This window comes from Mus musculus, chromosome 11 (assembly GCF_000001635.26).
Source record: "Mus musculus strain C57BL/6J chromosome 11, GRCm38.p6 C57BL/6J".
NCBI classification, from domain to species: Eukaryota; Metazoa; Chordata; class Mammalia; order Rodentia; family Muridae; genus Mus; species Mus musculus.
Window position 1 is genome coordinate 57,534,435 of NC_000077.6, and position 13,539 is coordinate 57,547,973.

Sequence of the window (13,539 nt, forward strand, 5' to 3'; positions counted from 1 at the left end):
CATCAGCATTTGCTGGCCAGGCTTGATGATGAGTTAATGATGCCTCCTTGGTGGCATAGTATTAACTGGAGCAGCATAAGGACACATGAGTTGCCTAGCATAGTATATAGTGCAAAGGCTGTATCAGCGCTGTTAGCCATGTCCAGATAATACACATGTCAGCCATAAGTAAGTTCCTCATACTTCTCAGAATTGTATCTGGCTGTGTGCTGAGGCAACCTGGGGATGGTGGCCTACCAAGAGCAAACTGTTTCTCCATTCCAGCACAAGCAATTTAAGGCTGATGCCAGGACTCAGGCCAGCTACTGAGGACTTGGCTTCGAGACTCTTCTCCATTCTTGCATGTGGCTTTCATTCTCATAGTCACAGGATATCACAGTTGGATTCTAGGAGATTCTGAGACAGTTTTTGTGAAATCAGTTTAATTTGGAGATGATTGTAGAAATGCAGGGAAGTAAGACCTGAAGAAGGAAGCCAGTACAGGAATGCTTTGGAGAGGGTTACTTCTATGGGCTCCTGGTGTTTGGTCTTCCTGGAGATATATCTAGAGTTGTCTGGGCCAAAGGCCAGCAAGATGGGATATTTGCCCTCCAAAATATCTATTATTAGTAACAGTCCATTCTCAGGGTCTCTTAACACCCTGGTATTTGATCCCACATGACCCTGGGTGACAGGTGAATGAATGAATGTTCAAGTCTGTCAGTAGGAAGTCTGTGGTGATTGAAGGGATGGTGAGTGGCAGCGATTTACAGGCAGGGTGCCAACATCACTGGCTAATAGGACAACCCTCCTGCCTCTAGCATGAGATGTGAATTCAGGGTAGAGAGAAGGGCAGACAGTCAGAGAGCAAAGCTGAGTCTGTTCGTTTTTTTTTTTTTTTTTTCAATCAAGAAAGCAATATATTTCCCGCAGCTGTACCCACGAGCTACCATAACTAGGTTAGGGTGTGTTACCTATCTTGATATGACAAAATATCTGCAAAAGCAACCTAAGGGAGGGAGGGTTGCTAGGGTTCTTGGTGTGAGGACGGTCTATCATGGGGGGAGGCAAGGAGGCATGGAGGCAAGGGCTTGATCACTTGAGCAGACCACGGAGTCAGAGACATGATTGGTGGTGCCATGCTAGCTTTCTCCTTTTTCCTCCTTTGTTCTGTCCCAGGCCCCAGCCCATGATAATGATGCCTCCCACATCCAGGGTGAATCTGACCCCCCACCCCACCCCAACTAGTTAATCCTCTCTGGAGACACCACTGCAGAGGTGTGCCTACCTCACCATAGGCCTGTGGGCTCATGAGTAGACAGGCAAGCAAAAGCCACAAATGCCAGTAGATTCTCAAGCTCTTCAGGCTGTTTCCAGAGGAGATGCTAAAACCAGCTGATCTGGAAAAGGAGGCCTGTGGATTTCTAGAGGAGGACTTAATATTCAGTGTTATCGTTAGCTTTGGTTTTTCTAAAGTCTGCAGCTTACACACACTTTAAGGAATAAAAGCCCCTTAAATCACAGCCATGTTCTTGAGTTTTTATGTTTTCACTGGAACTATCGATTAGGCAATGTATATATGTAAATACACATATGTCACCCCATATGGTGGGGGACCCATGGTGCTGCTGCCTGCTAATTATTTCTGACAGTTGGGCACTCTGCTTTGCCTCCTGCTCAGCTGTTCAAGAAGGAACACTCAAGTGTCCTGAGTACCAATGAGTCAGCCCTTAAGCGTCTCCTTTCAAGAAAAACGCCACGCTCTGAGAAACAGCTTGTCCCTAAGAGAAGGGAAGTATCTGGAAGAACCAACTCCCTGCATGCTTGTTTTCCATGTGAAGTCCATTGCTTTTTTGGAAACCTCAAGCAGTCCATTCCCGAGGCTCCTCCATGCTGACACCTGGAACACCTAGGGCTATAGGTGCTGCCTTTTGAACATCTCAAGTGTAGTACTCAAGGACCCTATATTAGTTAGGGTTTTACCACTGTGAACAGACACGATGACCAAGGCAAGTCTTATAAAAAACAACATTTAATTGGGGCTGCCTTATAGGTTCAGAGGTCCAGTCCATTATCATCAAGGTGGGAGCTGGCAGTATCCAGGCAGGCATGGCGCAGGCAGAGCTGAGAGTTCTACATCTTCATCCAAAGGCTGCTAGTGGAAGACTGACTTCCGCGAACCTAGGGTGAGAGTCTTAACCCCACACCCACAGTGACACACCTATTCCAACCAGGTCACACCTATTCCAACAAGGCCACACCTCCAGATGGTGCCACTCCCTGGTCCAAGGATATACAAATCATCACAGACCCTGAGATAGAATGTCCGAGATAAACTTAAGATAAGGGTAATTAAGGCTATGAATGGACAGACAGACAACACATGTTAGGGGTTCTGAGGGGATTTCAAGCCTCAGTGCTATAGGTGGACAACATGGCAGGAGCCCTGAAGAGGAATCAGGCCCACATGGAAGAGCTAGGGTCCCTTAGGAAAGAGGAAGATTATCTACATTATCTGCAGCCAGAGTCTCAGATTCCCCCACAGGTGGCAGGGAAAGGGGTGAAGAGAATGTATGGAACATGAGTAGCCACCCTCACACTTTGATACATCTGAGCCTCAAAACATACTTTCCCAAATGCAGGCACTTGGAGATCTGTTAGCTGGAGATTCACATACCATGCTCTCAATAGGGAGCCTGTGTGGCTAGGCAGAGGGAAGGGGAACTGCAGGTGGTGTGGCCTGAGCGGCACTCTGCTGTGGATTCTGACACTTTTGTCAGTGAGTGTGTGCACACACACTGGGTATGGATGGGACCATGAACAAAACCAAAGGCACCTCTGTTCTTCCAGCTGGGAGAAGACACACAGACACACAGACACACCAGACACACAGAGTCAATGGGTTAAAAACTGGGGCATCTTGAAGGAAATGCCCTTGATCAAAAAGGTCTGAGGTATTTGGCCTTTGAAGAACAGTTCCTCAAAAAGTTAAAAGAATCGCTTGGGACTTGTGATTTGAGTGAGAGTGGCCCTAAAGGCTCCTGTATTTGAATGCTTGGTCCCTAGTTGGAAAGGATTAGGAGGAGGGGCCGTGTTGGAAGAGGTGTGCCACTAGGGGTGAGCTTTGACATTTCAAACGCCATGCCATGCCCAAGCTTTCTGTCTGGTGCCTGGAGATAACTCTTAGCTTCCCCTCCAGCACCATGTCTTCCTCCCTGTCTACCTGCCTGCCTGCCACCATGCTTCCTGTCATGATGGTTGTGGACTCATCCTCTGAGACTGTAAGCCCCCAATACCATGTTCCTATGATAAGCCACCTGAAAGGGCTTGCGTGGTGCTGAGTGCTAACTGGCTCAAAACAGGATAATACAGACAGAAGAACTGAAGGGCAAAAGGCAGGAATGACAGAAAAGAACCAGGTTGCCAGGTCAGGGTGAGATTTAAGCTAAGCATGGATGCTCAGCCAAGCCATGGTGGGAAAGGAAGGCTGTTAACCTGACCAGGAAATTCCGAAGTCTTCCAACTTGGCTGGCTGGCTCAGCAGGAAAACAACTCCAGCTCAGGGGCCTGGAGAGATGGGTCAGTGGGGGTTTCCCAGGCAAGCATGAAGATCTGAGTTCAAGTCCCCAGAAGCCACACAAAACTGAGCATAGTAACACAAATCCATAAACTCCAAGGTTCCTCTTTCAAGATTGGAGGCTGAAAACCAAAATGGACACCCCGGTGCACACAGTGGCCGAGACAGAAGAAAGAATGAATATCCAGAAGCCCATAGGCAGCTAGCGACCCTGTCTCCGAGAAGGAGTGCCTGGTCTCCTCACCTGAACACCAGCTCCATTAAGGCAGAGCCCTCACCCATCTCACTTCTTTTCCTATCCCCAGTGGTTGGAAAAGAGCCTGTCACCAACTGTCAGTCATTCATTCCTTTCATTAACAGTGACAAAAGGGTGAATACTGATTGTAGGGGCTTAAGAAAATTATTTGGCATCTTTGCCTCACTTTATCCCTGTACATGATGGAGGAAGGTAATAGACTACTTGATTCCTAGAATACAGAGGAATACAGAAATACAGAAGACTTCAGTAAGTATTAGGAGAAACAATTGGATTGTATGGACAGAGAGCCATTTGAAAGTGGCAAAATGGAGAAAGGGTTTTTCTTTCTTTTTATTTTATTTTTTTAGAGGATTTTATTACTGGGTCTGTGTCACCTTAGCTGCCCTGAAACTCACTCTATAGACCACGTTGTTGGCCCCAAACTCAAAGAGGCCTCTCTGCCTCTCTGCCCCTGCCTCCACAGTGCTGGGATTAAAGGTGTGCACTCTGAGCCCCGCCAAAATCTTTTATTGCATACCAGGATGTCTGACAGATGATTTTTTTTAAGATTTACTTATTATTATATCTAAGTACACTGTAGCTGTCACCAGACATACCAAAAGAGATCGTCAGATCTTATTTTGGATGGTTGTGAGCCACCATGTGGTTGCTGGGATTTGAACTCACGACCTTTGGAAGAGCAGTCAGTGCTCTTAACCACTGAGCCATCTCTCCAGCCCCAATGATTGCATTCTTAATGATCAACAAGATCAGTGTGGTTCTTCCAACCCCCAGAATGTTCTAGAGAAAGATAGATACCCTGTGATTGAGTAAGTACTGAAAGAAAATAAAGCTTGAGACCTGTGATTCATGTAATTTATGTCAAATAGCCCAAAGAGTTGTTTGTGAGCTTTGAAACCTGGGGCTGAGAACATAGCAGAACAGGCCAGGACATGCCAGGGCAGGCCCATTGTTAAGACATTCCTGAGGCTGCTTGGCCATAAAGATAAAGAGAATGACATGCTGGACTGGCCTCCCTATATCCAGCCCTTCTGACCTAAGTTAAATGTTAACAGGCTGCTGATGTTTAAATGAACCAATCATGTGAAACTGCACCAATTCCACCCCCAGCCCCAGACCCTTTTCTATAAAAACCCCTAGCTTCCAAGCCTCGTGGTCGAATCCACTGTCTCCTGCGTGAGATACGTTTCAACCCGGAGCTCTGCCATTAAACTACCTTATGTTTTTACATCAAGGCATTCTGTTCTGTTCTGTTCGTGTTTCTTGAGTGCACACAGAATCGGGAGTTGAGTGGGGGTTTCCCCACTAGGTTCTTTCAGTACAGGTGACAAGAGTCTCTAAAGCTCATCAGAAGGGACCAGATGTAGCCTGGTTGGCATGTACAAGTCCCTTGGTTCAGTCCCCGGCACCACATGGACTAGAGGTGATGGCACAGGCTTGTAATCCCAGTACTTGTAGACAGGAACTGGAAGATTGAATTCAAGGTGATCTTTATCTATATAGCAAATTCAAGAATAGTTTGAGATACTTGCAACCCTGTTTCAAAAAAAGGAAGGAAGAAAAGAAGGGAGGGGAGGAGGGAGAGAGGGACAGAGGGAGGGAAGAAAGGAAGGAAAGAAAGAAGAAAAAAAGAAAGGAAAGAAGGAAGAAGACAAAGGCCACCTGGGACTCTTCAGAGAATGCCCTTTCAGCTGATTCATACTTATGGAATGCCCTAGCAAAGGCTGAGAAAAAAAAAAAAAAAAAAAGACTTCATGCATTTGAACAGACCATTTGCTAATGGTACTACCCAGTGGGCCAGTGCCAGACAGCAGACCCATCCCCCTGCCTGCCAACGCTGGGAATGCATCTCCCCTCACAGAAAAGTGAATTGTTACAGAGAGGGAAGTGACGTGATCAGTGAGGCTCTTCAAAGCAGGCTGGAGGAGAGCACAGTCACCAGTACCCCCGTGTAGATGACAGCAAGTGACGCCATGTGGCCCACTGGGCCCACTGTCCACAGAGGGACTTATGGTGCCGGGGGATTAGAAAGGGTTAAAAACTGTGCACATTTGTGAGGAGTGCAACTCTCAGGAAAGGCCCTGTATTTAGTGGGCACCTCATCATCATTGCTTGAGTTGCCTGCTGTATATCAAGACTAAGTTAGAGTTTATTGAAGCAGGGAAATGAGCGCTCAGCATGGTTACCTAAGGACCAGAGTCACTTGTGGCCTATCCGTGACACCCTCTCTAGAACGCTAAGATGCACAGCTCTAGGCAGCAGGAGCCAGAACAAAGGCTCCTCCACCACTTCACCAGTGGACTCGAGCGATGTCCTCACTTCTCTGACTATCAGATTGGCTGCTCGTGGGAATGCTACCTCACCAGGTTATAGGGTTTCACATGTCTGGTACAGAAAGAACCAGCAATGAATATCAGAGCGTTTTGGTAATCTTTCGCTTAATAACTAATGGTACACATATTAGACCACTTCAGCAGGACAAAGAATTCAGAAATGATTGTCTCTTGAGGAGGAGGGGGAGGAGAAGAAGAAGGCATTATAACATGTTGGGAGGTGTCTTACACCTCCATCTGTCCAATATTTGGGCCCTGGAATGGCTTCCCTCTAACAGCTTTGAACACATTCAGTGCTATCTCTGGTCTATTCTGAACATCTTAAGCTGAATTAGCATATATCCATATCAATTCTGCTAACAGCCAAGCTTTTCTTGCTGCCAGAGCATACATATGGAAATAAGCTTGCATAGTTTCTTTGTGGTCTCTTTGTGGATTCCAGTGGTGTTAATAACAGGTCATATTCTCTCGATTTTCTTATTTTTAAATAACTAGGTTTTAAATTATAGTGCAAGCGTGTTGTCTTAAACTATCAACTGTGTAGGATTTTAGGTTAATGAAGAAACAATTGATTCTTTGCTGCCCACCTCCTGCTCCCATTTATGCTCTACATAGTAACAACATTTTACACATCCTTCCAGAAACTTCCTGTCCTTTCTTTCAACATATATTCCCATGAAGTGTCTTCATATACACAAATATAACCCCATCTTTCTTTCCCATCTTCCCTCATGTATATTTTCTCCAGACTCCAGATCTTAGATCTCTTCATACTTGTACCTATAAACCTGCCTTGGTTTTTTTGTTTCGTTTTGGATTTCTTTTGAGTAACTATCTGGTATCCTTAAAATAAGGTATTTTTATTTTATGTGCATTGGTGTTTCGTCTGCATGTATGTCTTTGTGAAGGTGTCAGGTTCCCTGGAACTGGAGTTACAGACAAGTGTGAGTTGCTATGTGGTTGCTGGGAATTGAACCCAGGTCCTCTGAAACAGCAGCCAGTGCTCTTAACCACTGAGCCATCTCGAGCCCCAGCTATCTGGTGTTCTTTAACCAGCTTTCCTAGATGTATATGCGAGATGTTTCTATCTTTCCCTTGTACAAGCACTTTTATAAAACACTTCCTCTGAATATAAGTCTTGGTCATTTGAGGGGCTTTATCTGTGAAGTAAGTTCTTACTTTTAAACTCTGAATAAACATTGTATGTTTGTTCAACACTAGCATATCACTGATACTGTTGGACCCCCAAAGAGAGTCCTGCCTTACTGAACAGTAGAGAGGCAATCAATACCTCAGGATGCATCATTAATTTTTTATTGATTATTGGGGAATCTCACATAATACACCTGTATCTTGCTCACCTCCCAATGTTCCCATGTCTGCCCCCACCTCTCATCACCCCTCCCATGCACACATGCAAAAAGAAAGAAACAAGTCCATTTTGTGTGGTCCATACAATCACTAGGACATGGTCAACTTCCTAGTAGCCAGCCCTGCAAGGGAAGATGAGTCTTTCTCTGTCTGCATCCACACCAGAAACAGTCAACCAAGGAAAATATGGTGGCTGTAGACAGGTGGGCCCAGCTCTCTCCGCAGCCCACACATGTCAACATGGCTCCAGGCAGGAACCCAGACCATGGACATCCACATGGGCTTTGATGGTAACACAGGCTGCAGACATCAGCACTGCCCCTGGTTGACCCACTCAGGGCCTGCAGCAGCTACAGGAACCATGGGCCTCAGCACAGCCTCAGGTGGCTATTCATGCCGTTTACATCAGCATGGCCTTCTGAGGCAGCAAAGTCTGAGGGCATCACCAAGGCATCAGGAAGCAGTGCAAACTACATAAGTCAATGTGGATCTCAGGCTTCATTAAGGCCCAGAGCCGCAGCATGGACCACAGACACCAACATGTCCTTTGGGGGCATTGCCGACATGGTGGTCCTTCCAGGAGGTCCAATCCAGAAAGAGAACCTTTCATTGGGCCTCCATCGTTGTCCAAAGCCAATGTGATCTAGTGACCAGGCGGCAGGTTCGGAGGCTGTGTCTGACTCCACATAAGCTCCAGGCTATAGTACACCATTCCACTGACCCTACTGGGCAATGACATGTCCACCTCAGCCCTCTCTCTCACCTGTCACAGACATCATGTCACCAGTTCCCTCTCTCTCCTTAACACACAGCACTGCTCTGTTTTCCTATCTTTTCCACCTCTCCTTCACATATCTGTTCATCGTAGTGGACCTGCAGGTGAAAGACCCACAATGTGAGGGCTCCCCCACGTTCTGACTCAGGAGAGGCGACACCCCAAAATCACCCACAAGAAACGGGTCTTGCTGCAAATTGCAAGAGGATTTTTATTCAAGAGCGCTCTCGGGCCCATGGTCATACACCACGCAGGGGTAGAGGACCGTGGCGCCCCGAGTAGCTGGGTAAGGGGGTATTTAAAGGAAGAAACCGAAACTCAAGGAAGTGGGGAGGGCGTTGTTGGAAGATACCAAAGATACCAGTTAAGAGTCACAAGGAAGTGTAAAGTTACAAGAGTCACAAGGAATACCTGGTAATTGTTAACTCTCAAGACAGCTTCTAAGAGCCCCTAACAATAGCACATTTGCATTGCAGGTTCTGGTAATGGCCAGGGTGACTTTCTTTGAATGAGCACTCTTTGAACCCAGGAAGCGGGTGGGTAGAGGAATGTCGCTATCTCTTTTATGATTAGCATACCTTTACAAAGGCCACATTCCCAAGCCTGGGCCTAAAGGCCTAGAATTCTGTTTTTACGTTGTTATACTTTCACAGGGAGGTAAGGATGGGGTACTGGGTGTCTTCTGTCACCTGGGCTGAAATGCCAGGGCAGGGTGCTGGGTGTCTTCCATGTCATTACATTTTTAGGGTAGAAATTGGTGATAACATGACAGCATGCTTTCAAGGGATATGTGGCCTCCCATAGTTGTTTTGATAAATGCTGTCTATTGGTTTTAGTGCTTGTATCCTAGAACAGCAACCAGTTAGGAATTCATGGTAAAGCCTGAGGTTCCCTGAGAAACTACAGTGGGTTAGTACAGTCACAAGCTCTGGGGGTGCTGCAGTAACTATAATCAATGAGTTAGTATAATCAGAGATCCAGAGGGCTATAGTGATTACAAGCCAATGATTACAGTTAGTATAACCAGAGTTCTAGTGAGCAGTATCATGACTGGGATCACAGGTTGATAGACTCCCAAGCTCTGGGTTGGGGGTGTTATCATGTATTTAATAGGACTGCTCAACTGATTAGGAAAGTCTTATTCTTCTTATATTTGTGCTTGTTTGCTTTGGTTCTGGTCTGGTTTTTCCAGACAGGATTTCTCTATGTAGCCATGGCTGTCCTGAAACTCTATAGACCAGGCTAGTCTCTAACTCACAGAGATCCACCTTCTTCTGTCTTCTGAGTGCTGGGATTAAAGGTATGCATCACCATGTCCTGTGTCCTTTTTAATTTTTAAATTATTTATTTAGTGATACCTGGGGGCAGGGGTGCATACATGCCACAATGTCCATGTGGAGGTCACAGGACAGCTTGAAGGAGTCAGTTCTTTCCTTCCTCCATGGAATCCTAGGATTGACCTAGGTTTGTGAGGTGTAGCAGCAAGCACCTTTATCCACTGAGCCATCTTGCCAGCCCATAAAACCCTCTTTTGATGGTCAAGGAAAACCTTATGAGCTTCAACGTTAGAAATTTCCTCTGGCTACATCTCCAAAAAGCCTTGGCATTTTTGACAGAATAATGTCTCTGCAGCCAGGAGGTGTTAACCCCAGCATCTGAAGGAAAGCGGTTCCAACTTCAACAGAGCAGCACTGGCCTTTATCCTGCAAGCCAGGAGCTTCAGAGAAGAAACTGGACACTTCTGTTATGATTGTTATTCACTCAACAAATATTTACAGATCACCTGATGGACACGAAGAAGAATGGGAACCAAAGTGCAAAGCCTGCTGTTATCTCTACCACCTCATCCACCGAGTGCCCTCAGATCAGTCCTTGCTCTTGCTTGACTTTACTCTCCCTGTCTTTAAAACCAGCTCCAAATCACAGTAGCCCTGGAGAGCCTCCCAGCAAGGCCTCTCTTTGGTGCATGATGAGCATGGATACGCCATCTCCCTCGGTGTGTTCTTAACGGTGATCTCAGCTCCTAACTCACATTAGGGTTGGAGGAGCACAAAACCCTTCTCAGGTTACTGGCATGTTGTGGGGTTACTCTGCCAGTCTCCTTGATGAGTGATGGTGGTACTCACCTTTAATCCCAGCACTCAGGAGACAAAGCAGGCCCATCTCTGAGTTCAAGGTCAAGCTGGTCTACAGAACAAGTTCCAGGACCACCAGGGCTACACAGAGAAACCCTGTATTGAAAAACAGATGACAACAATAAAAAAACAAAAAACAAAACAAAACAAACAAACAAAAAAAAACCACAAACTTATTGGCTTAATACATCAGAAACGTCTTGTAGCAGTGAGTTTGTGCTACACCGCTTTGGCTCTTGATGGATTGTGTGTACACACCTGCCTAGGAAACATCAAGATTTGAGAATAGAAAACGCACACACACATACACTCCAGTTAATTTTAAAATGTCTAGGCTACCTCAAAGGCTGGGCACTCCTAGACCTACTTCTGCTACCCCAGGCCCAGTCAGGGAAGTGGCGAGTAGCCACCCACCTGAATGGCTCAGTGGCTTTCTCTCTTGTAGCTCCTTCATCCATCTGTATCTCTTCCTCGAGTCATGGTGGTACTTCCTCTTCTCCACTTCGTCCTAGCCTGAGCAACTCTAAGGGTCCCTCCCCATCTCTCTTTACCCAACCATTGGCTGCTGGCATTTTATTGATCAATCAAAAAACCATTTGGGGACAAGGACCTTTAGCGTTTGTACACGCAGATTCCTGACTGAATCAAAGCATTAGAACCAATCTCTAACAGTACCCTCTTTCACAAATGTGAAGTTTGACTTATGGGATCTAGATGTAGCTGAGGCCATGCTGTCCCTAGGAGGCCTAGGGAAGGACCCTTCTTGCTATCCCTAACTTCCAGTGCTTGCCAGCCAGCCCTTTATGTTTCCCAGCTTGTAGCTTCATCACTGCAAATTCTGCCTCCATCATCACATTGCCTTCTCCTCGTGGTTCTCCAATGTCTCATAAAAGAAAGGAACCAGGCATGATGGTGCTTACCAATGATCCCAGCACTCCACGGAGGAGGGATGATTAGCCTAGGCTCCACAGGGAACAAGTTCCCATCTCAAATTAAAAGGAGAAAGGAGGGCTAGAGAGATGGCTCAGCACTGACTCTTCTTCCAGAGGTCCTGAGTTCAATTCCTAGCAACCACATGGTGGCTCATGACCATCTATAATGGGATCTGATGCCCTCTTCTGGTGTGTCTGAAGATAACTACAGTGTACTTGTATGCATAAAATAAATCAAAAGAGAGAGAGAGAGAGAGAGAGAGAGAGAGAGAGAGAGAGAGAGAGAGAGAGAGAGAGAAGTGAAAGAGATGGAGGGAGGAAGGAAGGGAAGGAGAGAAGGAGGGAGGGAGGGAGAGAGGGAGGGAGGGAGGGAGGGAGGGAGGGAGGGAGGGAGGGAGGGAGGGAGAGAGGGAAAGTGACCAGTCCTTGGAGTATGGCCTACCCTCATCCAGTATGACCTCATCTTAACCAGTCACACCAGCAAACCTCCCATTTCTAAATGTCATTTGCTGAGTCTCCAGGTAGTCATGAGTTGGAGGACACTATTCAACTCGATACAGATCCTATTTCAATACAGATGCTTCTACTATGGATACAAACCGTCACAGCAGTATGTTCACAACCCTGGAGAGACCTGCAGCCTGGTACAGAGGGGTGCCACTCACGGTCAGAAAGGGAGGAGGACGTATGAACATTCAGATGTTTTCCATGGAATCAGCATCTGGCCCCTGCATTTCTGTATGGGAGCCCTGGGGGTGATGCAGGCGGTAAGCAGGCCTGTGTGCAGTCACACAGTGCCAGGGTACCACAGCAGAGAGGAATATCCCGGGATGCTGTGCAAAGCCCGAGGATCTGTACATCGTGCCGTGCTTATGATTGCTTTAACCAATTACTGACTGCTACTGTGCTCCTTCTGGGGGACCATCAAAGTTCAAGTGTGAATACAGAGCACCCCTCCTCCAACTGGCACAGGGCTACAGGCTCTTCAGGTGGTGAGGGGAATCTCTGCTGTCGGCGTCCTTGCCTCTGGAGTCACCTCTGTTCTCCCGTCTCTCTGGCTGTGCCTGGGGGGATGAAAACTCGTTCTCTAGAATTCAGACTCCTTTGTCAGTAAATTAGAGACAGCAACAGAGCTTTCCAGAGCTCTGCGGAGAGGAAGAAGTGCTTGGAGGAGCATAATTCATGTGCAGCATTAAAGGCAGCGAGGAGAGTATAAAAATACACTTAATAAACATTTGTTCTTATTAAAATATCTACTCATTCCCCAGTATTGTAGAGACTCCTCCCAACAATGAGTAGAGCTTTCAGGTTCTTTCCTATTAGACAAAACTTTCCAATAACCTGTTTGTCTCCAGTTTCCCTCCTCCCACTCTGCCCCTTGCATCATCCCTGTGCTGAGATTTCTGCCACTGTGGTCCCCTGTGCTTCCATGCCACTGAACCCTGAGATCCTCCTCCATCTTGTTGATCAGCTTCTGACCGTTCTTCTGCCTTGCTATAGTTTTTCTCTTTGGTCCCTGAGGTAACTACTTCCTTCCTGTAGTGGCACTCCCCAGTAGCTGCCTCAGAAATATGGGGACTTTGTTTGTCTGTTTTCTTCCCTCCTAACTGACCTCATCTGGCTTTGAGTCATTTAACACCGACTGGCACCTAGGGCTTCCACATCCAGCCTGGTCACCTCCACTGAGTGAAGCCCAGGCAGCACCTCCAGTTGGGCCTCAAAAAAGACGTCTTAGTTGGGGCAAGGAGGCAGAGGCAGGGGCAGGCAGATCTGTGTGAGTTCAAGCTAGCCTGGTCTACAAAGTGAGTTCCAAAACAGCTGAGCTACACAGCTTATCTCAAAAAGCAAAAGCAAACCAACAAATATCTCAAGCATAATGTGTTTAAAATCAAACTCCTGGCCCTTCCAACCTCCCCTCTTCTGGAATGGGAAAAGCAACCTTGGAGTAAAGACAACCATTCCGAACTCTGCTTCCCGTGTACAGCCAACCCAGCCTCAGATCTGCTGCAAGCGTCTGTTTCAGCCTCAAGTTAGAGCCAGAACCCACAGCCTTTGTCTCCTCACTGCTGCCACCGAGCCACCTTTGTCCTGTCTGACAGCCATGCCTTCTGGCTCAGCTCCCTGCTTCTTCTCATGACCCCATGACCTCTCCACCTAGAAACCAACATGACATAACTG